We start from the raw sequence: 22,625 nt of genomic DNA, 5'->3' as shown, positions 1-22,625 counted from the left end.
TTTCCATAGTGGATCTGCCTTTAAAAAGTGCCCAGATTGTTAACCAATCTAATTGAATTTGGATTGGAATGTTGTCCTATTTGAACGTTGCTTTATTTCGAGGTCCAGAAACAAAGGAAGCTGGGACAAAATTGAAAGCAAAGATTTCAAAAGCAAAGTTTCAAGGCCAGGATTGACCCTTGATTTTTACATGGTACAAAAAGTCCACAGTGGTGGAAGCCATGGACAATCTCATTCAGGTAGTCCTCAATTGATGACTCTAAACCAGTGTTTCTCAACCTTGGAAGCTTGAAGATGGGTGGACTTCAACTCCCAGATTTTGGGAGTTGAAGTCCACCCATGTTCAAACTACCAAGGTTGAGAAACACTGCTCTAAACTGATCTTGGAGTTATAGGTGTAATTTGTTATGGTCATAAGACAAGGCACCCAGGGAAGTTAGGGAAATAATTTTCTGGCCTTTTTTGCACCAGTTTTTAAGCAAACACCACAATTAATAAGGGAATCCATTCATCTGAATAGGGTTTTTTTCCCCAGAAACTGGCAAAATCATTGCAAATTATGGTCATGTGACTACAGATCACCACAACTGGTAGTAAAGTGGAATTGCCCAACATGTGGTCAATATGACTACAGGGGGTCATGGCCATTTATGATGGCCAGGGATACTTTATGGGCTGCAAAACACCTGTTCTATGGCCATCATAACTAGGAACTGTCATAAATCAACTGGTCATTAAGTAAGGACTATCTACCCACAGGGCTTGACATAATGCAACATCTATACCTTTCTGAAGGCTAAAAGGAAGATGGACTGCATATACCATTCTGATACACATGAGTAACTATCAGAAACCACATCCCAAGTAGGAAATAGTAATTCATTAAATAAGACAATATCTTATGCATAAATTTATTTATTTATCTTCTTCCACCATTTTCAAAGTTATAGTATGGTTGTATATTCTTGGATTCACTTCCAATTAAAAACCCCTGAAATGCACAGGATGGTGAACGTAACAGCTGTTGTATAACTCATAAAAATTTATGGCTGATGCTACTTTTGCCCTGCAACATTTTGGAATCAAATCTGAAAACTAGGTAGCCTGAATGTCTATGGAGATTCTCAGAAATGGCCATGATTGTTCCAAAGTTGCTTTTTCAAAGGCGACTGGATTTTCTTTGTGTTTTTTCCCCCCTGACTTCAGCTTTCCTTTGCTTTACATACCTTTGAATGTCATAAATGCAATGGTAGGATGGATGAATAGATAGATAGGTAGATAGATAGATAGATAGATAGATAGATAGATAGATAGATAGATAGATAGATAGATAGATAGATAGATAGATGATAAAGAGAGAGAGAGAGAGAGAGAGAGAGAGAGAGAGAGAGAGAGAGAGAGAGAGAGAGAGAGAGATGTAATGGTGCCTCATAAGGCAACAATTTTTGAATCAAAATATTTTAAATGCAGTATCTTAAAGAATGCATTCAAAAACCAGGATCCATGACCTCTGTAGAACTGAAATTTCAAAGATCTAATTGTAATTATTGCCACAATTAGTTGTAGTCATATGACATCTGACCCTCCCTCCCAGCTTCCCACAACCAAAATCAATGTGGAAGCTAGCAGGAAGTTGGAAGATACTCTCGTTCCTGGAGCATGATCCCAAAGCAGTTTTTGAATCAAATATATTAACTTAAATAATTTTATTTAAAAAATCCAGGTCTCATTGCTGCTATGGAATTGAAGTTTCCACCATCTTCAGAGCAGCATTACACACACACACACACGTGCAGGTGAAAGGGAGGAGAACTTGTGGCTCAGAGGTTAATACAACTGCCTAACATGCAGGCAGCCCACGTTCGAATCCAAGTAAGGGTATGGCTAGCTGATGAGAGCTAAATAGCTTGAAATAGATCTATACTAGTCTCCCTTTATTTCTCTATCAGCGAAATATAAATTTTATATATATAAAATTTATATATATGACATTATGACATATGACATATGACATTTATGACATTATGACATATGACAATTATGACATTCCTAAGGAAGACCCAACAGATCATAGGTTGTCTAGTTCTAACCTAAAGATGACGTGAGAGCAGGAGGTCTACATACAGGAGGTCTACATACAGAAGAGATCCTTTAGGCTAAACTGGGATTGTTTTTTTTTTTAAAAAAGTAGAAGGCAATTGAAAACACTTTCAGAACATTGCCAAGAAGTGGAGATTCTCGGTCATCCAGGTCATGATTGTCCCAAAGATGCTTTTTCAAAAGGGAACTGGGCTTCATTTTTTCCTTAAAGATGTTTTGTTTCTCATCCAAGAAGCTTCAACAGACTTTGAGAAGCATCACTTTCAAATGTTCTGCCCAGCCGTATTCTACAGTACAACTTGCACAAATGTCTTTCTTCAGGCACTCATGTAGAAGGACACGATTTCTCTGGTTCCATCAGGATGAATTAACACTATATAGGATATCTTTCAAACAATTAAAAATTGCCCAAATGTTTTATTCAGATTGAATGGCAGGCGCAGGATTGTTGATCCTTCATCCAGATCAAGTCACTGGAGGGGAGAGTAAAAGAGACATTAAGCTGCCCAGATATCTACACCTCAAAGAAAAGTCCATGGGTATCAAAAGGCACTTTAGTCCTAATGAGAACAGCAGGGAAGAAGTAGCTTTCTCATTATGGAAATGGAAATCTCTGAGTTCATGAGAAAAACACTCATTCGGGCAATTGCCTTCCATAAATAGTGTCGCATCCTGAAAAAAATCAGGATTTGGTAGCCCTTGCCTGTCGTATAGTATTTTGTTGCTACTCAAAATTGCATTTTTATGTTAGGTAAGACAGGAGGCATTCTCATTGTTCTTCCTACTATTGTAGGATGATTTCAGCAGTCAATAGATCAAGGTCTAATATATGGGGAAGAAAAAAATTTCTGATTAGTCTGGTCTAGGTAGTCCTTCACTTATGACCACAATTGAGCCCCAAATTTCCTGTCAACTTCTAAACGACTTCAGCCGAAGCCATATTTACTTTCGCTTCGTTTCTTAGTTGCCACTTTTCTGGGGGAAAGGGGGGAGTTAGAAAGTACTGGAATGCGGTGCCTGAATCCACTAAACAAAACATCCACAAGGTCATGGCAACAAACATCTGCTGAGACCGAGGGGGGAGCTACTGTTGGACTGATTAGTTAATGTGACCCAAGACCAGGGGTGAAATGCTACTGGTTCGGACCAGTTCAAGTGAACTAGTATTAAAAAAATGCTACCAGTTCAGCTGAACTGGTATTTCCGATGATCAGCTGGGCAACAATCAAAAACTAAAGACTTATAATTGACTTCAGGAGGAAGAGAGATGTACATCTACCATTGTACATAAATGGTGAGGAGGTGGAGAGGGTTGGTAGTTTTAAATTTCTGGGGATTTATATCTCGGAGGACCTCTCATGGACTATGAATACTAACATGCTTGTGAAGAAGGCACAGAGGAGGCTGTACTTCCTGAGAATGCTCAGGAAGAGAAATCTATCTCAGTATCTACTTCTGTCCTACTATCGCAGCACCATTGAGAGTGTCCTGACATACGGCATTCTTGCATGGTATGGGAGCAACTTGCAGCAGAGAAAAAAGCTCTACAGAGAATCATTAAAACTGCCCAGAATATCATCGGACTCCAGCTACCAGCCCTGGACGACATCTTCGAATCTCGCTGTTTGAGAAAGTTGCAGAGACTCTTCCCATCCTGCTTACAATCTTTTTGGACTGTTGCCTTCTGGCAGAACATACAGAACAATTAAAACTCGGACCACACGTTTTCTGAATAGTTTTTATCGCAGAGCTATAACTGCACTCAACAATGAACTAAAGGGCCACCATCAGTGAGCTGTTGGACAGTATTACTTGGTCTGTTGTGTGGCTGTTTGGGTGGTTTAAGGGTGGAGAATTGCGGTGGGTGGGAGTGTGTTTGGTAATTGTTATGTGTGTTGGACCTGGTCTTGGGGTGTTAAGTGAATTTCATTGTATTGGTATACTGTGTATACACATACAATGACAATAAAGTTATTTATTTATTTATTTATCAACTGTGACCCGTGATTTATATTAGCTACAATCGCCAGATTTCCCACTTTCTAGCTAATCTAAATTGTGTGGCACAGAGGATCCCCCCTCCTCGCTGTTCTATTTACCTTTGCAGACTTGGAAGTCTTCAAAATGCTCACAGAACCGGTAGCAGACTTCAGAGGATTTCACCACTACCCAAGACACCTGAGTGGGATGGGAAGTTTCTATTCTTTTTATTATACTGAAGCATGGGAAATTACCCAGAGCTAGCTTCAACTTTCTAATTGCCGATATGATGTACTCAATAAAAGATCTTTCAAGCTTGAATGGAGCTTCCAGGTCCTGATTCAATTGGGCTCATTGCTTGGAACAATGACATTTCCATTGCTAAGCAAGACAGAGGCTAAGTAAGTTTTGTCCCATTTTATGACCTTTCTTGCAGGGGTGAAATACTCCGGGTTCAGACCAGATCGCCTGATCCGGTAGTGATGGCTGCGGGTGGTTCAGAGAACCGGTAGCAAAAATCCCTGCCCCCACCCCCACCCCCCAATGCCCAGCTGAGCCGCACAATCATCAGAGACTTTTTAAAAAACTTTTAAAAGCATTTTTTCTACAACCTCTTTGCCCGAAAAAATGCTTTTAAAAGTTTTTTTAAAAAAGGCTCTGATGATCGCACAGCTCAGCTGGGATCGTCAGAGGCTTTTAAAAGCATTTTTTCTGCAACCTCTTCGGCCGAAAAAATGCTTTTAAAAGGAAAAAAAAAAGTTGGCCATGCCCACCCAGTCACATTACCCCACCACCACCACCAACCGGTAGTAACAAAATTTACATTTCACCACTGCTTTCTTGCCATAGTTAAGTGCATCACTTGTTTAGTAACACGGCTGTTAAGTGAATCTGGCTTCTCCATTGATTTTGCTCGTCAGAAGTTGAAAGAGGTGATCACGGACTTCCGGTTGGCGACTTGAGGCAAACAGCTGTAAACAAATAGTCGTAAGTCAAGGACTACCTGCAGTCTTAACAGCTGTAGGAAGAATTACTGGCGGATCCATACTTCCAGGTAAGGGAACCTGAGATTAGGTAACACTGTTCTTCTATAGCCGTGTGATGGCTCTGAAAGGGCTTCCCCTTGGAGATGAGAACTGCCCCTTCCAGGAAATTATTTCCCTTTAGGAAATTATTAAAAACAAAACAAAACAAAAATCCAGATGGCACTTTATTGAACTTCCTGATTTTTTTTTTTTAAAAAAATCATATATCATGCAATTTTTAAAAATTTCATTATCTTTATTTTTTATTCCTGCCAGTATTTTACTGTGGACATTCTGTTACGCTGTTGCATACCAACCGCATAACGGTCTGTGGATGGTTTGCTTGTTGAAAAGCAAAAGCTGTAGGACGATAGTCCTCTGCTTGAAGAACTGCTCAGTAGGAGTTGAAAATGACTTGATGGCACGTAATCAATCATCAAAACTCAATCCAATGGATAAATGTTAGACCGGTAACTTATAACAGGGGTGCTATTCAACAGGTTCTGACAGGTTCTGGAGAACCGGTAGTGGCAATGTTGAGCAGTTTGGAGAACTGGCAAATACCACCTCTGGCTGGCCTCAGAGTGGGGTGGGAATGGAGATTTTGCAATATCCTTCCCCCAGGAGTGGGGAGGGAATGGGAATTTTGCAATATCCTTCCCCCAGGAGTGAGGAGGGAATGAAGATTTTGCAGTATCCTGCCACACCCACCAACCCACACCATGACCACCAAGCCACGCCCACAGAACCGGTAGTAAAAAAAAAATTGAATTCCACCACTGATCCATAGGGGATATCCAGATAACCCTAGACACAATCTTCTTCTGTATAGTATAGTAAGAAATATTGTGATTCTATTTAAATTTTGATGATGATGATGATGATGATGATGATGATGATGATGATGATGATGATATCTATTCAGTCAAGACCAAAACCTAATTCTATGGGCCAGGTCTCTCTACCTCTGCCAATCTTGCACTGCTTCTTTGAGTTCTTCTATGCTCTGACTTTGATGGTGTCCAGCCATCATGTTCTTTGACAGCCTGGCTTCCTTTTACCGCTGTTTCTTCCAAACATAATTGCTTTCTCCAGTGAAATTTAAATTTTACGAATATCTAGCAATAGCAATAGCACTTAGAGTTATATACTGCTTTCACAGTGCTTTTACAGCCCTCTCTAAGCGGTTTACAGAGTCCGTCTATTGCCCCCAACAATCTAGGTCCTCATTTTACCACCTTGGAAGGATGGAAGTCTGAGTCAACCTTGACCCTGGTGAGATTCGAACTGCCAAATTGCTGGCAGCAGGCAGTCAGCAGAATTAGCCTGCAGTACTACACTCTAACCACTGCGCCACCACGGCTCATTCATCTACATTTATATTCTCTCTGTCTCGCTCTCTGTCTCTGTCTCTGTCTCTCTCTCTCTCCCTCCCTCCCTCCCTCCCTCCCTCTCTCTCCCCTCTACTTTGGTGAACTACAGACCCCCCTACCCATTTCAGTCAATCCTGACTCCTGGCAATTGCTTGAACAACTGGAGCAGGGGTGGGTTCTAAATTTTTTTACTACCGGTTATGTGGGCGTGGCTTATTTTGTGGGTGTGGCTTGGAGGTCATGTGACTAGGTGGGCGTGGCTAGCTGGTCAGAGTCATTTCTGGAAGGTCCTCGCACTTACGACCAGTTCTCGCACTTACAACTCATTTGTTTGCTTTTAACACTGATCAGCTGTAGGACGGCCCTTTGAAGCCCCGCGGCAAGAGTTTAAACAGTTTTTTTCCCTCTAGTCATCAGCTGGGACTCAGGAGGCAGCAATAGATTGGGGGTGGGACCAAATAAAAGGTAAGAATAACGTGGGTGGGGGGAGGGCGGGGGAGGGAGAACCAGTTCGGTGGTGTCATATCGTCACCGCTACCAGCTCGGCCGAACCGGACCGAACCAGGAGGAACCCACCACTGGACTAGGTCTTTCTTGTTTCTAGGCTGGTGCCTTAAAACATTACTCCAAACTAGTTCTCAAGTCATATCTACAAATATACAAATTATATGCTAACTGGGACCTTAGACAATCAATCATTCAATACTAGAGGAAATCAGGCCTGGTTGCTCTTTGGAAACAGGAATCATAAAACAAAAATTATCATTCTTTGGATACATCATGTGGGCTGAAGCATCTATGGAAAAGATGATAGTGCTGGACCAAGTGGATGGGGAAAGAGGCTAACAGTGCATGAAATGAATCGATGGTGCATTGGAAGCTATTGGGGTGCATCTGCTGAGGTTGGGCAATGCAGCAAGGGGCAGGATGGCTTGGAGACTTTTATCTCTCAATATCACCAAGAGTCAGCTGTCACTCAAGAAGCCATATAACATAATATATATTCTCTTTTATCTTTGGAGAGTAGGAGAATGAACCTTCTAGCAATGACCAATTTTGTATTCCCTTTGCAAAATTAGAAATGAGATGTGCCACATTCCTATTTAACAATGAGATGTCGGTTTTTTTAAAATAGAAATTATAGTAATCATTTCTGCATTCTTAATAGTGCCTACAAATGTCTATAAAATTTTACGGCAGTCTGTTTCTTTTGGATTTTTCCTCCTTCTCCTTCTCCTTGACACCAAATGGTGGAAGAAATGTTGTAGAAAGAACTGACCCTTTTGTGTTGACATGTGTCATTGTCAAAATACAAGAATCATTCAGCAGAAGTGCTTAGCGCAATTTCTTCTATACACGGGTACGTAATAAACAACAGTGTGTCTGCTCACATGAAAGTAAAGAGGGTGAGAATCCTAGTGGGTAAAATAAAATGGAAAGTGAAACAGTTTTGCTTCCAATGGACCTAAAAGATGCTTATGTAGCATGTAAATATGCTCTAAATAAAGTCCAGTTGTCTCCTGAAAAAAGCACCTTTGGGACAGGGTTGGGTTCTACTTATCTTTACTACCAGTTTGCAACGGGGCCGTGCGCGCACTCTTCTGCGCATGTGCAAAAGCGTTTTGATGATGTCAGGGTCAGTGGGCAGAGCCTCCCGCCGGTTTTACTATCAGTTCTATAGAACTGGTGCCAGTGGTGGGTTCCTCCCGGTTCGGTCCGGTTCGGCCAAGCCGGTAGCGGTGACGATATGATGTCATCGAACCAGTTCTCCCCCCCGCCCTCCCCCCCATCCCCACCCACGTTATTCTTACCTTTTATTTGGTCCCATCCCCAATCTATTGCTGCCTCCTGAGTCCCAGCTGATGACTAGAGGGAAAAAAACTGTTTAAACTCTTGCCGCGGGGCTTCAAAGGGCCATCCTATAGCTGATCAGTGTTAAAAGCAAACAAATGAGTCGGGTCGTAAGTGCGAGGACTGGTTGTAAGTGTGAGGACCTTCCAGAAATGACTCTGACCAGCTAGCCACGCCCACCTAGTCACATGACCTCCAAGCCACACCCACAAAATAAGCCACACCCACAGAACCAGTAGTAAAAAAATTTAGAACCCACCCCTGACTGGTGCGAACCAGGGGCAACCCATCACTGCTTTGGCACCTAGTCTGAGTTATTGCTCACAAGTTCAGCGCTATTTCTGGATAGAATCATTTCACATCTATATCCACTTTAGGCAGATAGAAAGCAACCAAGTGTCGTACGTCATTCTTGAAGTAGACCTAACTTCATATGTAACTTCCATTCATATCAAGGCTATTACTTATGATAACATTTCTCAACTCAGCTAAGTTGGTTCCCATTGTCTCCATTTTACAGAGTAGAGATATAAAGCAGATAATATATGAGGCTCAAGGCCAACTAATTATAGGGCTGAGATAGAGCTTAAAACAAGTTATTCTCTGACAAGGAACAATCACAGTCATTTTTGGCTTTACAGTTTTGCGATCTTACTTTAAACCATTAGCGTTCTCTGTACATAATGTCTACTAAGTAGTAAAATAATAGAATAATAGCAGTTCCAGGAGATGTGAAGAAAAGGAGCATTTCAACATTAGATTCACATTTATTATCCCTAAAAGACAAAACAAATAAATGGGAAAAGCCCAAATGAGCTTTTTAGAAACTTTGAGGTGTCATAAAAGGAACGTAAAAGGAACTTGGCCACTGAGCAATGGCTTAGTAGGCTAAGACATTGAACTTGTCGATCGAAAGGTCGGCAGTTCAGCTGTTCGAATCCCTAGTGCCGCGTAATGGGGTGAGCTCCCGTTACTTGTCCCAGCTTCTGCCAACCTAGTAGTTCGAAAACATATAAAAAAGGCAAGTAGAAAAATAGGGACCACCTTTGGTGGGAAGGTAACAGCGCTCCGTGCGCCTTTGGCATTTAATCATGCTGGCCACATGACCATGGAGACATCTTCGGACAGCGCTGGGTCTTCGGCTTTGAAACAGAGATGAGCACCGCCCCGTAGAGTCGGGAACGACTAGCACATATGTGCGAGGGGATCCTTTACCTTTACCTAAAAGGAACAGGCGATCCAGTTACAGGAAAGGAAGAATGTGAAGGAAATTGCTCTGGAAAAGAACGATTCCACAAAGCCCTTTGCTTGAAGAATATTGTCTTGAATATTCTTGGAGGTGGGGGGGGGAGCCAGTGAAAACTCCATTAGCTCTCTTCTTTGAAGGTGACATTTATTTTCAATTCTCTGTACAATAAGATGATGAAATTACATGAACTTTAAATCAAACTTTAGTGCAGCAGAATAAATAAGTCTCGCAGATGACGGGTTTGAGCCAGCTTCAAAACAATCAGGCTAGACATTACAATTTTATCATCTTAACAAATGTTTGTTTTCCATTTGCATTTGACAATAGAATTAATACACTATTTTACCAATTTAAGATTTATGAAATGGCCTACACCGTTTCTGTTCCCTCTCCCTTGGTTCCTGACACCCCCCCTTTTTTTTTCCAATTTACAGAACTTGCAATTTGCAGAAAGCTTTTTAAAAGGGGGGGGGAGCTCCTTCCACGTCTGCTGCACGGCTTCAAATACCTCTATTTTAATTTTCTCATTAATAGTAAATGCCCTCGGTAACAATGGACCATTGATCTGTAGTTTGCCTCCTATTTGCCCTGGAGCAAAAGAGCAATTGCTAAATGTACAAGATGCGTCCAAATGTGCGTGCGCACATGTGCGTGCACACAAAACCCCAGACAGGACCAACAGACCATTAGTTCTGAAGCTTCAGCTGTGATGGGTTCGATAATAATTAATATGCAGGACAGCTAGTCATGTCACACACCATTTCAGCCCAGCATTGCATCTGTCAGTCCAAATCCTTGCAACCTACAAAGCACTGAAGATCGAATCTAGTTAGACAGCTAAGTGAATTTCAACAAAAATCTGCAGATGCATGATAGATGCACAGGATGTTATGCCACACATGAATGACTCCTGTGCAGGCCAAATGACAGATGTATTTCCTCCGACTGCAGGCCAGGCTCCAGCACAATCCACTCTTCATTTATCAATAATTGGGGCTTAATTTTATTTGGCAGTGGTCGAGCAATGTGTTTGGCTTCCTCTCCAGTATACTAATACTAATTAGGCTTTTTCTCTATTTTTTGGTGATTCAGGGAGGCAGCTCAGCAGAGGGTCAGCCATTTATTTCCAAAAACCGGAGAATTTCAGGTGATCAATCACAGGCAAAGTCACGATTTGTCAGCAAAACTTGATATGCTAAGAGAGCATAAGACGAAAGCCAATTTGGCTCGGCAGTTAAAGCAACAGGTTAAAAAGCAGGAGACTGGGAATTCTAGTCTTGCCTTAGCCATGAAAGCCAGTTAGGTGACCTTGGTCCACTTACCTTCTCTTAGCTCAATCCGTCTCACAGAGTTGTTGTTGTGGGGAAATAGGAGGAGAAAGGTGTGTTGTATATGTTCACCACCTGGAGTTATCTGTAAAAATAATAAAGGTGGGATACAAATAAGCATATATAAAGAATAAAGTATAAATCCTTCCATTCACCATTGTCCACGATGGCGCAGTGGTTAGAGTGCAGTACTGCAGGCTGTTTCTGCTGATTGCTGGCTGCCTGCAATTTGGCAGTTCAAATCTCACCATCTTTCCATCCTTCCGAGGTGGGTAAAATGAGGGCCCAAATTGTTTTGGGGGCAATAGGCTGACTCTGTAAACCAGTTAGAAGGGCGGTAAAGCACTGTAAAGTGGTATATAAGTCTAAGTGCTATTGCTACCATGTTTTCCCGAAAATAAGACAGGGTCTTATTTTCTTTTGACCCCCCCCCAAATAAGGGCTTGGCCTTATTATCAGGGGGTCTTATTATTTTGGGGGTGCAGGAGCTGGCGAGCGTGGGACTGGATGTCCAGTCACTGCTGTCGCCTTCCCTCCCTGTTCTTTGCACCGGCCGAGCAGCCCAACATGTCCCATCCCACCCCAATGGCAACAGCTGCTTTCCTTCCCCGCCGTCTCTTTATCAAGAGGGGTGGCAGGTGGGGTAGAAGAGAGACATGGTGAGTGATACGTGGCTCTCCTTGCCATCTCTTCTCCCACCCTCCCCGGGCATGACAAGGCTCCTGCCCCTTGCTTAGCCACCTGCCCCCTTTAGGGATGCAATTTGGGGGTGGCAGGTAGGGCGGGTGAGAAGCGGGATGTGCATCTTACCTTTCCAGCTCTGTCGCATTCCTCACCGTTGTGTCCAGGGAAACACGCTGTAAAAGAAAAACTTCTCTCAAGTTCAATCAAACTTCTAAAACTCGCAGGAGCCATCCGATTGGGCTTATTATCCGGACATGTCTTATTTTCGGGAAAACACCGTATTGCTATAGCAGTAGCTTCAACTCCAGTCAGAGCTGAAGAAACTTCTTGGATGAGAAGTGAAACGTTTTCAAAGCAAAAAAACAGAAAGTCCAGTTGCCTCTTGAAATAAAGCACCTTTGGGATAACCTTGACCTGGATGACTGAGAATTTCCATAGGCCTACAAATAGACAAACAAACAATGTTTTAAATAATGAGATATAGTAATTTGAGTTGTTTTATTGGATGATGGCAAAAGTGTCTTTTTAGAACCAGGAGCTGTGGCAAGAATTATTGCCATGTATGTATGTATGTAATTAATTAATTATTAAATTTTATTAAAGAGCCTGGTGGCGCAGTGGACTAAACTACCGTTAAAGTAGCACTTAGCTGCCAGCTGCCTGCAATTACTGCGAGTTCAATTCTCACCAGGCTCAAGGTTGACTCAGCCTTCCATCCTTCTGAGGTAGGTAAAATGAGGACCCGGTTTGGGGGGGCAACAAGCTGACTTTGTATAAAATAGAACACTGCTTAGGGGGGGCCAAAAAGCCCTACTAAGCAGGTATATACAAAAGTATGAAGGCTCTTGCTTAATGCATTGTAAACTGCCCTGAGTCTCTGGAGAAGGGCGGCATATAAATCAAACCAATAAATAAATAAATAAATAAATAAATAAATAAATAAATAAATAAATAAATAAATAAATAAATAAATGAATGAATGAATGAATGAATGAATGAATGAATGAATGAATGAATGAATGAATGAATGAATGAATGAATGAATAAATTTATCTCCCACTCATTTCACTATCAAGTGACTCTGGACAGCTTACCTTACCATAAATAAAACATAAAGAATTTAAAAAGTTATAAATATTAAGCGTTAGAATTAGAATTAAAACATTCACAACAAATTACGTAAAAGAATCATTGCATCAATGAGATGGAGGTAGGATCTCATCTAATCTACTATCCACCTCCAGGATGGGATTTATTCGATGTATATAGCAGCCCATCTCATGTACCTGACTCTTTGAAATGAATATCCCAATCTGTTAGTAATAGGCACTAATAATAGGAAGAAAAGGAAGAAATTATATCTTAGAAAAGTCTTTCCTCTACAAACATTGCGTATACATCTCCGTGTTTTGGAGAATCTATCTGAATATTTTGGAATATGGGGGCAGAGGTGGGTTGTACTTACCTTTACTACTGGTTTGCAACGGGGCCGTGCACGCACGCTCGCTTTGCGTGCGTACATGCGCATGCATTTCTGCACATGCACAGAAGCTTCCTGATAACATCGGGTCGGTGGGTGGAGCCTCCCGCCGGTTTTACTACCGGCTCTTGCAAACCGGTCCGAACCAGGAGCAACCCACCATTTTATGGGGGGTTATTATTATATTATTATTTTGTATTAATTTTTTTTCTACGTTGTGTTTTTATTATCTGTAAGCCACCTAGAGTCACTGTGAGCGAGTAGGCGACTATATAAATTATCATCAATCAATCAATCAATCAATGTAAGTCACAGGATAGGAAGGACTGTTTTACATCAATTGATAGGCAACAAATCCTAACTTTCTTAGACATCAATCAACATGTTCATACAGTATATATGTCATGTAGTACAATATGTTTCCATGTTCTATCATTAGTGTTCTATCATCAGATTGGAAGAACTATTGTGAAGATAGGGTGTCAATTATAAACTAAACTGCTCCCCTCTAAAACTTAAATTTTCTGTGTGCAGCTATTTTTATATAGGAAATTATGGTCTGTTTCAGTCTGTTTGAATGGAATTCTATTTACTGTCACATTTTTGAACTGATACACAAACTGAAATGTCATTGTATTTTAAAATCTGCACTTTTCTGAATTTGGATTTAAAGTAGGCACTTGCAATATAATCTGTACAAAAATACATCATATATAACAAGAAAAATATATTGGAACTCAGATTGCAAAAATAGGGTATGCCATGTAAAACAATAAATAAAAATGTGAGTGCTTGGTCATGAGACAAGATTTTAGTGTGTGTGTGTGTGTGTGTTTTTTTTAAGGAACAGAATGAACTGAAGTTAAAAATGAGAAATGAGAAAAGCAAAGGAACTGAAATTGTTTGATTCATTGCTAGTAGAAAAAATATATATGATTTTTTTTCCCCTGTGAAATCAGGTGTCAAACACAGACGTGGTTGGATATGGCCCATGGGGCCGTCCTGGAAAATGTAAGGGGCTGGCCCAGGTCGCTTCGGCCCAGTCTACCTAATGCAAATAGGAAATATTGGGCCAGTGTGGCTTTGGCCTGGTCTACCCACTGTGAAGAGGAAACAAGAGCCTTGATAGTACAGGGATTTAGTGCACCCTGTTATTAACACAGCTGCCTGCAATTTCTGCTGGTTCAAATATCTCCAAGGCTCAAGGTTGACTCAGCCTTCCATCCTTTCTAAGGTAGGTGAAATGAGGACCCAGTTTGTGGGGGCAATAAGCTGACTTTGTATAAAATATACAAAAGAATGAAGGCTATTGCTTAACGCATTGTAAGCCGCCCTGAGTCTCCGGAGAAGGGCGGCATATAAATCAAATTTAAAAACAAAAACAAAAAAAAAACATCAAGCCAGTGTGGCTTCGGCCTAGTCTACCCAGTGTGAAAAGGAAACATGCCAGCAGTTTGGGGAGTGGCGTCAAGCTGGCCACGCCACCCAGTTGGCCATGCCCACCCACAGCCAGTGAGTGGGGTCAAGCTGGCCACGGCCACTCAGTTGGCCACACCCACCCAGTTGGCAATGCCCATGTCCCCTGAGCTAAACCACAGCCCTCAATGAAACTGAGTTTGACATCCCTGCTGTAACAGGATGTAATATTTCTGTCAATGTAGTTTGATCTTTCCAGTATAGACCAATGCACCTTACGAATGAAGGCAAATATACATGTCCCAGGATAATGTTGCAGGATCTAATCAGGGTCAGTCAACAGAACCAGATGTTTAGTCTTCCCAGCTCCAAGTCTGAAAGCTCAGAAGGCTAAACCTCTGGGCCCAGTGACTGACCCATATTGGATCCTGCATCCTATACACCAGTGGTTCTCAACCTTCCTAATGCTGGGACCCTTTAATACAGTTCCTCATGTTGTGGTGACCCCCAACAATAAAATTATTCCTAAAACCATTGAAAATATGTGTTTTCCAATGGTCTTAGGCGACCCCTGTGAAAGGGTCATTTGACCCCCAAAGGGGTCCCGACCCACAGGTTGAGAACCACTGCTATACACCTTCCAATAAATTCTTACATTTTCTATGGGTTTTATTTCTGATGAAATACATATAAGACTGTGCTCTGTGTCTCCCTTGTATCTCACTGAAAAAAGGGGTTTGCTCTTGTAAGATGATGGCTGTTATAAATGTTCAGGGTTCCATAAATACAGAGTGCTGAACATTAATTTTGATTAAGAACCAGCTTGCTTTATTATTATACAACCTCAGAGCAGGTAACTGTAGGATGCCTAGAATACAGGAGGGCAAATGTCTCAAAACATGCCATTAAGAGAGAATTAAAGAATACATTCAATTAGACTAAGGCTGTAGTCCTAAACACCGTTATTCCAAAGTAAATTAAATTGGAAATAAATAGAAGTGCATATAAATAAATTATCTCACAAATACATTTCACTAAAAAAAAGATGAAGACTTAGTCATCAACTAGTTTTAGGTCCAAAATTTTCCCCAAACTTCAATGTAACTTTCAGTAGATTGTATCTACTATACACAAGATATTTACCACTACCTCTGATTTTAATCATAAAAAAACCAGAAAATGAATGAAGAGAAATAGGTGGATTATAGGAAGCTTTTAGAGTTTTTAATTCAGATTTTATTGACTAGGTCATTCACCTGGCAATTTCCTCCTTTGAAGCCAAGTATCACAAAGAGAAATTAAAGAGGTTGGTCTTTTAAAAACATATTTAAGTCAAAATTTTGGTTTCTGTTCTAAAACACAAATCCAAACCCAATTCATATACTAGTGAAACAAAGTATTAGTGAAACATTCTCATAATGTCCCATGTCCATTCAGAAAATGTAGACTTCATCCAAAAACTACTATAACAGTCTTAACATGTTTGTATTGTAGCAATAAAAGGGACGCTAAGCTTGTTGATTGAAAGGTCGGCAGTTCAGCGGTTTGAATCCCTAGTGCCGCGTAACGGGGTGAGCTCGCATTCCTTGTCCCAGCTTCTGCCAACCTAGCAGTTCGAAAGCACATAAATAATGCAAGTAGAAAAATAGGGACCATCTTTGTTGAGAAGGTAACAGCGTTCCGTGCGCTTTTGGAGTTTAGTCACGTTGGCCACATGACCACGGAGACGTCTTCGGACAGCGCTGGCTTTGAAATGGAGATGAGCACCGCCCCCTAGAGTCGGGAACGACTAGCACATATGTGCAAGGGGAACCTTTACTTTTACCTTATTATAGCAATCAACTCTTGAGGTGGTGGAGGCATAAACAGACATCTTCAGATCCTCAGTTAGAAAATAAGAACTTATCACTAATCAAAAAAGGAGTCACAGAAAGAGTTGATGATAGGTAACTAGGCCATCACTGGAATCCAGGCATAGAAATAAAAACAAGAACATCCTCTATCCCATCTTTGTATCCTGGGAACATAGGCTAAAAGATTATTGTAAGTCAACATGATGTTGTGAATCTAAGCAAATGAACTGCTCAGCCAATTCACCAGCCAGGCAAATCAAGACCTCTAGATTTTGCGGCTCCTGTGAGACAAAAGGACACATGGATTGCTATCAAAAGAGATGGGAGAGTGAACTTGAACTTTCCCCAACTTTGGCAGAATTCTGCAGTCTTTTGCAAAGCACAGCTGTTTTAGGCAAGGGCTAGCTACAGCGGCAGTTTAGGAGTGCCAAAGGTGGCTGTTGCCGGACTGGTATTAGAAGTGGAGCCCAGTTTCCAGTCTTGGCAGAAGTGGATGAGTTACTGTCTCATTCTGGCACGCAACTCTTTGACCGGATCTTATCATCCACAATGCAGCTTCTCCTTGGATCATGCTTTCAACCTCCAAAGACAAAATTCACATTTAGCATTTTAAACAGCCTTGGGCATCCTATGATTCCTTTTTGCTGAGGTATAGTACATGATGGGTTCCGGTTTTTTAAAAAATAAAGTTTTGCTAGTTATTTCAGAAGGACAGTTGTGAGCCTGCATGCCTCCAAAACTCTTCCTTTTCCTTCCTTCAAGTAACTGCAAGGAATAGCATTGAGTAGGTCACCTTTGACAGTTGGAAACTACTGGTGTCAGATCCTGCAGCAACAAAACCACGCTAAATACTTGATGCAAATTAAGGTGGACAGACCAGGCTACTTCCACTCTGAAACAATTCATAAATGTGTTCTATTGCTCTTGGAAAGGAGATGTGAATTTCTACTTTTTTCTGAAGTAGGAACACTGTGAAATTCGAAGATATATGAAAACTGAAGGATGGTATTCTCATCCTAATATTTGTCTGGGGATCCATATTAAGATTAATTTGTTTAAAGAGGAAGCCTGAATACATTTCCCTAGTGTCTTCAGTGTGAATGCTATCCATCAATGTCCTTGCATTGGAGAAAAAAATAGACAGACAAATGCATTGTGCACGAAGCCTGAGTATTGAGTTCATCCACTAAACAGCCTGATTTGGAACCCAAAAGTTATGATTATTGTGGAATACTTCGTCATTAATGATACCTCTGAAATTCTCACCTACAATGGGTGAGAATTCTCACCTACAATGGTAGAGTGTTGAGTTACAAATACTAATTTTCTAAGCAGAATCACAACATAGCTAATTATAATCCCGCTATTTTAAAAAATCTTCCAGTGTTTAAAAATGTAGAGGCTATATCCATGCTGGCGAACCTATGGCACGTGTGCCACAGGTGGCCCGCAGCTCCCTCTCCATGGGCACGTGGGCCATCATCCCAGTTCAGCTCTGCCGCGCATGTGCACGTGCCTCCTGCCGACCAGCTAGTCATTGAGTCTCGGCCGCGTATGCACGGGGGTGGGGCACATGTGGGGGGGCCATGCATACATGCGTGGGAGTGTGGCATGCGCAGGGGGCTGTGTGCATGTGCGGGGTCCACATGCATTGCATTTTGGGGGGTTGGGCACACGTGCGCGCATTCACACACATGCATGCATGCTTTGGGCACACAGTCTGGAAAAGGTTAGCCATCACTGGGTTATATCATGAATTGTAACCTGAGGGGAGTCAAAAGATAAGGACCATTAGAGGAGGAGGAGGAGGAGGAGGAGGAGGAGGAGGAGGAGGAGGAGGAGGAGGAGGAGGAGGAGGAGGAAAGGAAGGAAGGAAGGAAGGAAGGAAGGAAGGAAGGAAGGAAGGAAGGAAGGAAGGAAGGAAGGAAGGAAGGAAAGGAAAGAAAGAAAGAAAGAAAGAAAGAAAGAAAGAAAGAAAGAAAGAAAGAAAGAAAGAAAGAAAGAAAGAAAGAAATTATTAGAAAGAAAGAATTATTCAGAAGCCAGGACTGAGGAGCAGGGCAGAAAGTAGAAGAAATGTGGGGCTTTAGAAATGTACAAACACTAAAAAAATACATGGTTGATCAAGCAGGTCTTAAACAAATATTTTTGTTCCTGTCTAGTAAAGGTCAATGACCAACCTGGATTGGATCAGAAGTTACTTTTTTTGGCCAAACTGTCACTTGCAATTCGGTTGTGACCTCACAGTTCCTGTTTGATAAGGATGCTTCTTTGTACCAAATGTAATTGCTTCGTGGAACAGCTTGGCCCAAATGCTGCCAGTTGATGCTCCATGCTTGAACTTTGAAACCATTTGGAAAATTGTCCCATGAGAAATGCAGAGGTTCTCAATTGCTCCTGGAGTCAAACAAAACTTGATAAAATTATTTGAGGAAGACAGAGAAGAATGCTTCTTTTTTTGCAGGTTGTGTGCAGAGATTGTCAGACTACAGTTGAATGATATAACTATCTAATTTTTGTCTCCTGCAGTTCATTACAGGAAAAATGAAGAAAATTAAAAGATTCAGTCTCTCTAAATGAATGTAAACATCATACAAGCAATTACATGTGCATGTAATTACATGTAATCACCAAATACTAGCTGGGCGGATATGACCTCGTAGACGACCCTCACTCTGTCAAGGACCTTGGAGTACTCATCTCAAACAATCTAAGCACCAGAGCCCACTGTAACAGCATTGCCAAAAAGGCATTAAGAGTTGTTAACCTAATCTTGCGAAGCTTCTTCTCCAGAAATATTGTACTGCAAACTAGGGCATGCAAAACCTTTGCTAGACCAATTCTCGAATACAGCTCATCTGCCTGGAATCCGCACTGTATATCAGACATTAATACAATTAAGCAAGTCCAGAAGTATTTCACGAGAAGAGTCCTCCACTCCTCTGCTCACAACAGAATACCTTATGCCACCAAGCTTGAAATTTTGGGCTTAGACAATTTAGAACTATGGCGCCTTCAGTCTGACCTAAGCGTAGTACACAAAATTATCTGCTACAATGTCCTACCTGTCAATGACTACTTCAGCTTCAACCGCAATAATACACAAGCACACAATAGATACAGTACAAACTTAAGGTAAACTGCTCCAAACTCGATTGTAGAAAATACAACTTCAGCAACAGAGTGGTCAATACCTGGAATGCACTACCTGATTCTGTGGTTACATCCCCAAACCCCAAAAATTTTAACCTTAGACTGTCTACTGTTGAACTCACCCCATTCCTAAGAAGTCTGTAAGGGCCGTGCATAAGTGCACCAACATGCCTACCACGTATAGGGAAGGTGCCAGGCCAAGAATATAGCTCCACCCGGACTAGATGGTCTACGCCCCGGTGAGGGGAACGGTAACGGGCAAGTGAGTGTCAGATGAAAGGTAGAGAAAAAAAGGACAACCAGGGGTGGAACGGGCATAGCTGATAAGAACATGAGGGTGAATGTACCAGTATAAAGGGTGCGACCAAATGCCTCTTAAAAAGCAAGTAGGGAGGGATGGTTCCGGGCCATTAAGATGACCTTGAGAGTGTAACCAGCAGTCTTGGAAAGAACACCAAGGGAGGAGTTACAATATATGGACGTGAAAAGCGGGACTGTGTACCGTCCCTGTCCTACTGTCCCCATTTATTAGTATCCATTTCCTGTATTCATAATCATGTTTAGACTTATATCTGTTAATTTATACATGTTTGACAAACTAAATAAATAAATGTACTTATACACGCCAACATACCTGTTGTTTTGGTTGTCCCCTTTTCCTTATTATTGCTTTTTATTAACATCTTAGAGTTGTCTTTTGTTTGTTTGATAACCCAGTTACTTTTTCTCTCTACATCCCAAAATTATCATCTATCTGACCACAGCAATTATCTTCTACCTCACCCATTGACCCAACTTGGTTCATATTTTCACATCTGTTTTGGATACTTCCACTTGGCTGCAGTTTTAGATGTTATTATATTTAATATAATTTTAGTGTTTACATTATAATTTAATATAGGCTGTATTCCGGACCTCATTTATAGATATTAGTTAGGTTGTTTTACAAATGTATTTTAACTCTGCTTTAATTTTATTTTGTTCATTATGACAAACCATTACATAGACCATTATGTACTGCTCTATGACTGCAATGAAATTGAATTGAATTGAATCACAACCATTGTTTTAGGTACTTTTGTAAACTTCACTTTCACATTTGCCATCCATTCTTTAATCACACATTAAAATGCCTATATACAAATCCACTCAGTGTCAGGCACAAAGGATCAAGACTTTTAAGTGAAATTGTAGTTCAAAGGATTTGCTCAACCCCAATACACAAGAATGTAGTCAATTAAAATTCAGTACTAAATTGATGCCAGATAAAGGTCAATAGCATTCAAGAGGCGTTATACTTGGACCATTTGTGGCAACATAGGGATTCTAAGCTGATGACATGCTTAATTCCACCACTCCTTCTGCTTTTCTTCTTCAGCCAGTAACCATTCTTACTTGGTTTTATTTTGTTTTGTGTTGTTCTATATTATTGAAAGATGCTTGCTCCTGGGGAGGAAAGCTATAGCAAATCTAGATACCTTACTAAAACACAGAGACATCACCCTGCCAACAAAAGTGCATATAGTCAAGGCTATAGTTTTCCCAGTTGCAATATATGGCTATGAAATTTGGACCATAAGAAAGGCTGAACACCAAAGAATTGAGACCTTTGGTGCTGGAGAAGACTCATGTGAGTCCCTTGGACTTCAAGGTGATCAAACCGGTCAGTCCTAGGGGAGATCAGCCCTGACTGCTCTTTAGAAGGCCAGATCCTGAAGATGAAACTCAAATATTTTGGCCACCTAATGAGAAGGAAGGACTCACTGGAGAAGAACCTAATGCAGGGAAAGATTGAGGGCAAAAGAAGGGGACAACAGAGAAGGAGGCGGCTGGATGGAGTCACTGAAGCAGTTGGTGTGAGCTTAAATGGACTCCAGAGGATGGTAGAGGACAGGAAGGCCTGGAGCAGGGGTCAGCAACCTGCGGCTCTGGAGTCACATGTTGGCTCTTTCACCCCTCTGCTGTGGCTCCCTGTCACTCAAAATATGCATAACAGCTGCCAATGTGCAACACTTGCCGGCACACAATATATTGAGCTTTTCAACCCTTGGTAGGCCAACCATGGATAAATCCAAGAAAAGAAAAGTTTCAGAAGAAAACAGAACATTTAATTCAACTACATATGCTAGTTTTGTGGTCGCTCATGAAATAGTCAGGCACAGGAATGGTTTTGTGGCTCCCGGTGTTTTCTTTTCTGTGGGAAACTGGTCCAAATGGCTCTTTGAATGTTTAAGGTTGCAGAACCCTGGCCTGGAGGAACGTTGTCCATGGGGTCGCGATGGGTTGGATACAACTTCACAACTAACAACAACAACAACAACATTTCTTAAATGTAACGACTTTTGGCAACGTGTCTGGTCTTTCAATGAAAGATTATGTCTTTGCCTCTTTATCTATTGAATGAAACTATTTTAGATTCTGTGAGGCTTGCCCTTTTACAAGAGTCTTATTTTACTTCCTTCAACGTTCTGACACTGTCAATTTTTGGGTTATATCTCCCTAAAACTTACTACACACATAAAATGGGACTACTTCCTATCATGGCATGTTGAATGGAATAACAGAATTAAAGAAAGTTCGGCGAAGCACGAGGGAAGGAAAAACGTTTGGGAAAGGACCTCGGGATGGAGAGGGAATTGGGGGAGAGAAAGACTTAGCCAAGGGCCTCAAGCGATCCCCAAACAGCCAACGTCCCTAACGCTTCTTCCCATACAACGCTCCCGGCGTCTAGCTTACCTGAAGAAATAGGTCTTCTTCCATCTGCAGGGCCACCAAATGAAGTCTTACCACAGTCTCCAGTAGTTCCAGCGGTCCCAGAGCAGCCTCCTCCCCCAACCCCCTCCATGTATGAACACTCCTGAACTGCATCAATCTGGGAGGAGCCGCAAGTGCCCAGCATATACTTGCAAGATTACGCATGCGCCATCCAGGGGGGAGAGGAGTGTTTCATCCACAAGCAACACTGTTGCCTAGCAACCTGGAAACGTTTCCCATTGGCTAAGACGTGACAGCCCAGCCGGCGGGAAAATAAACGTGCACCATTGGTCAATCTGTTTGACAGCTCCTATATAAATAGCGGCTTGACAGAAAGTTTTTGTTGCCGGTTTCACGTTCTTGTTGCATGTTAGCTGTT

The 22,625-nt window shown here is 41.5% G+C and overlaps 2 long non-coding RNA genes across 2 annotated transcripts; one reads left to right on the top strand and one right to left on the bottom strand.

The window, feature by feature from the left end:
* Positions 1–2,083: 2,083 nt before the first annotated feature.
* LOC132711415 (uncharacterized) lies at positions 2,084–4,401 on the top strand. The gene is made up of 2 exons (XR_009622268.2): positions 2,084–2,250; positions 4,208–4,401. It is a non-coding gene; the product is annotated as an uncharacterized LOC132711415 (long non-coding RNA).
* A 6,243-nt stretch (positions 4,402–10,644) lies between these two features.
* LOC148115038 (uncharacterized) lies at positions 10,645–22,297 on the bottom strand. Its single transcript, XR_015731874.1, has 3 exons — positions 22,229–22,297; positions 11,717–12,030; positions 10,645–10,991 (listed from the first exon to the last, which is right to left on the bottom strand). It is a non-coding gene; the product is annotated as an uncharacterized LOC148115038 (long non-coding RNA).
* Between the last annotated feature and the right edge of the window lie 328 nt (positions 22,298–22,625).

The sequence above is a fragment of the Pantherophis guttatus genome, chromosome 2 (genome assembly GCF_059756535.1).
Source record: "Pantherophis guttatus breed Tessera chromosome 2, ASM5975653v1, whole genome shotgun sequence".
NCBI classification, from domain to species: Eukaryota; Metazoa; Chordata; class Lepidosauria; order Squamata; family Colubridae; genus Pantherophis; species Pantherophis guttatus.
The sequence above is the reverse complement of the archived record's forward strand: the minus strand, read 5'-3'. Positions and strand labels throughout refer to the sequence as shown.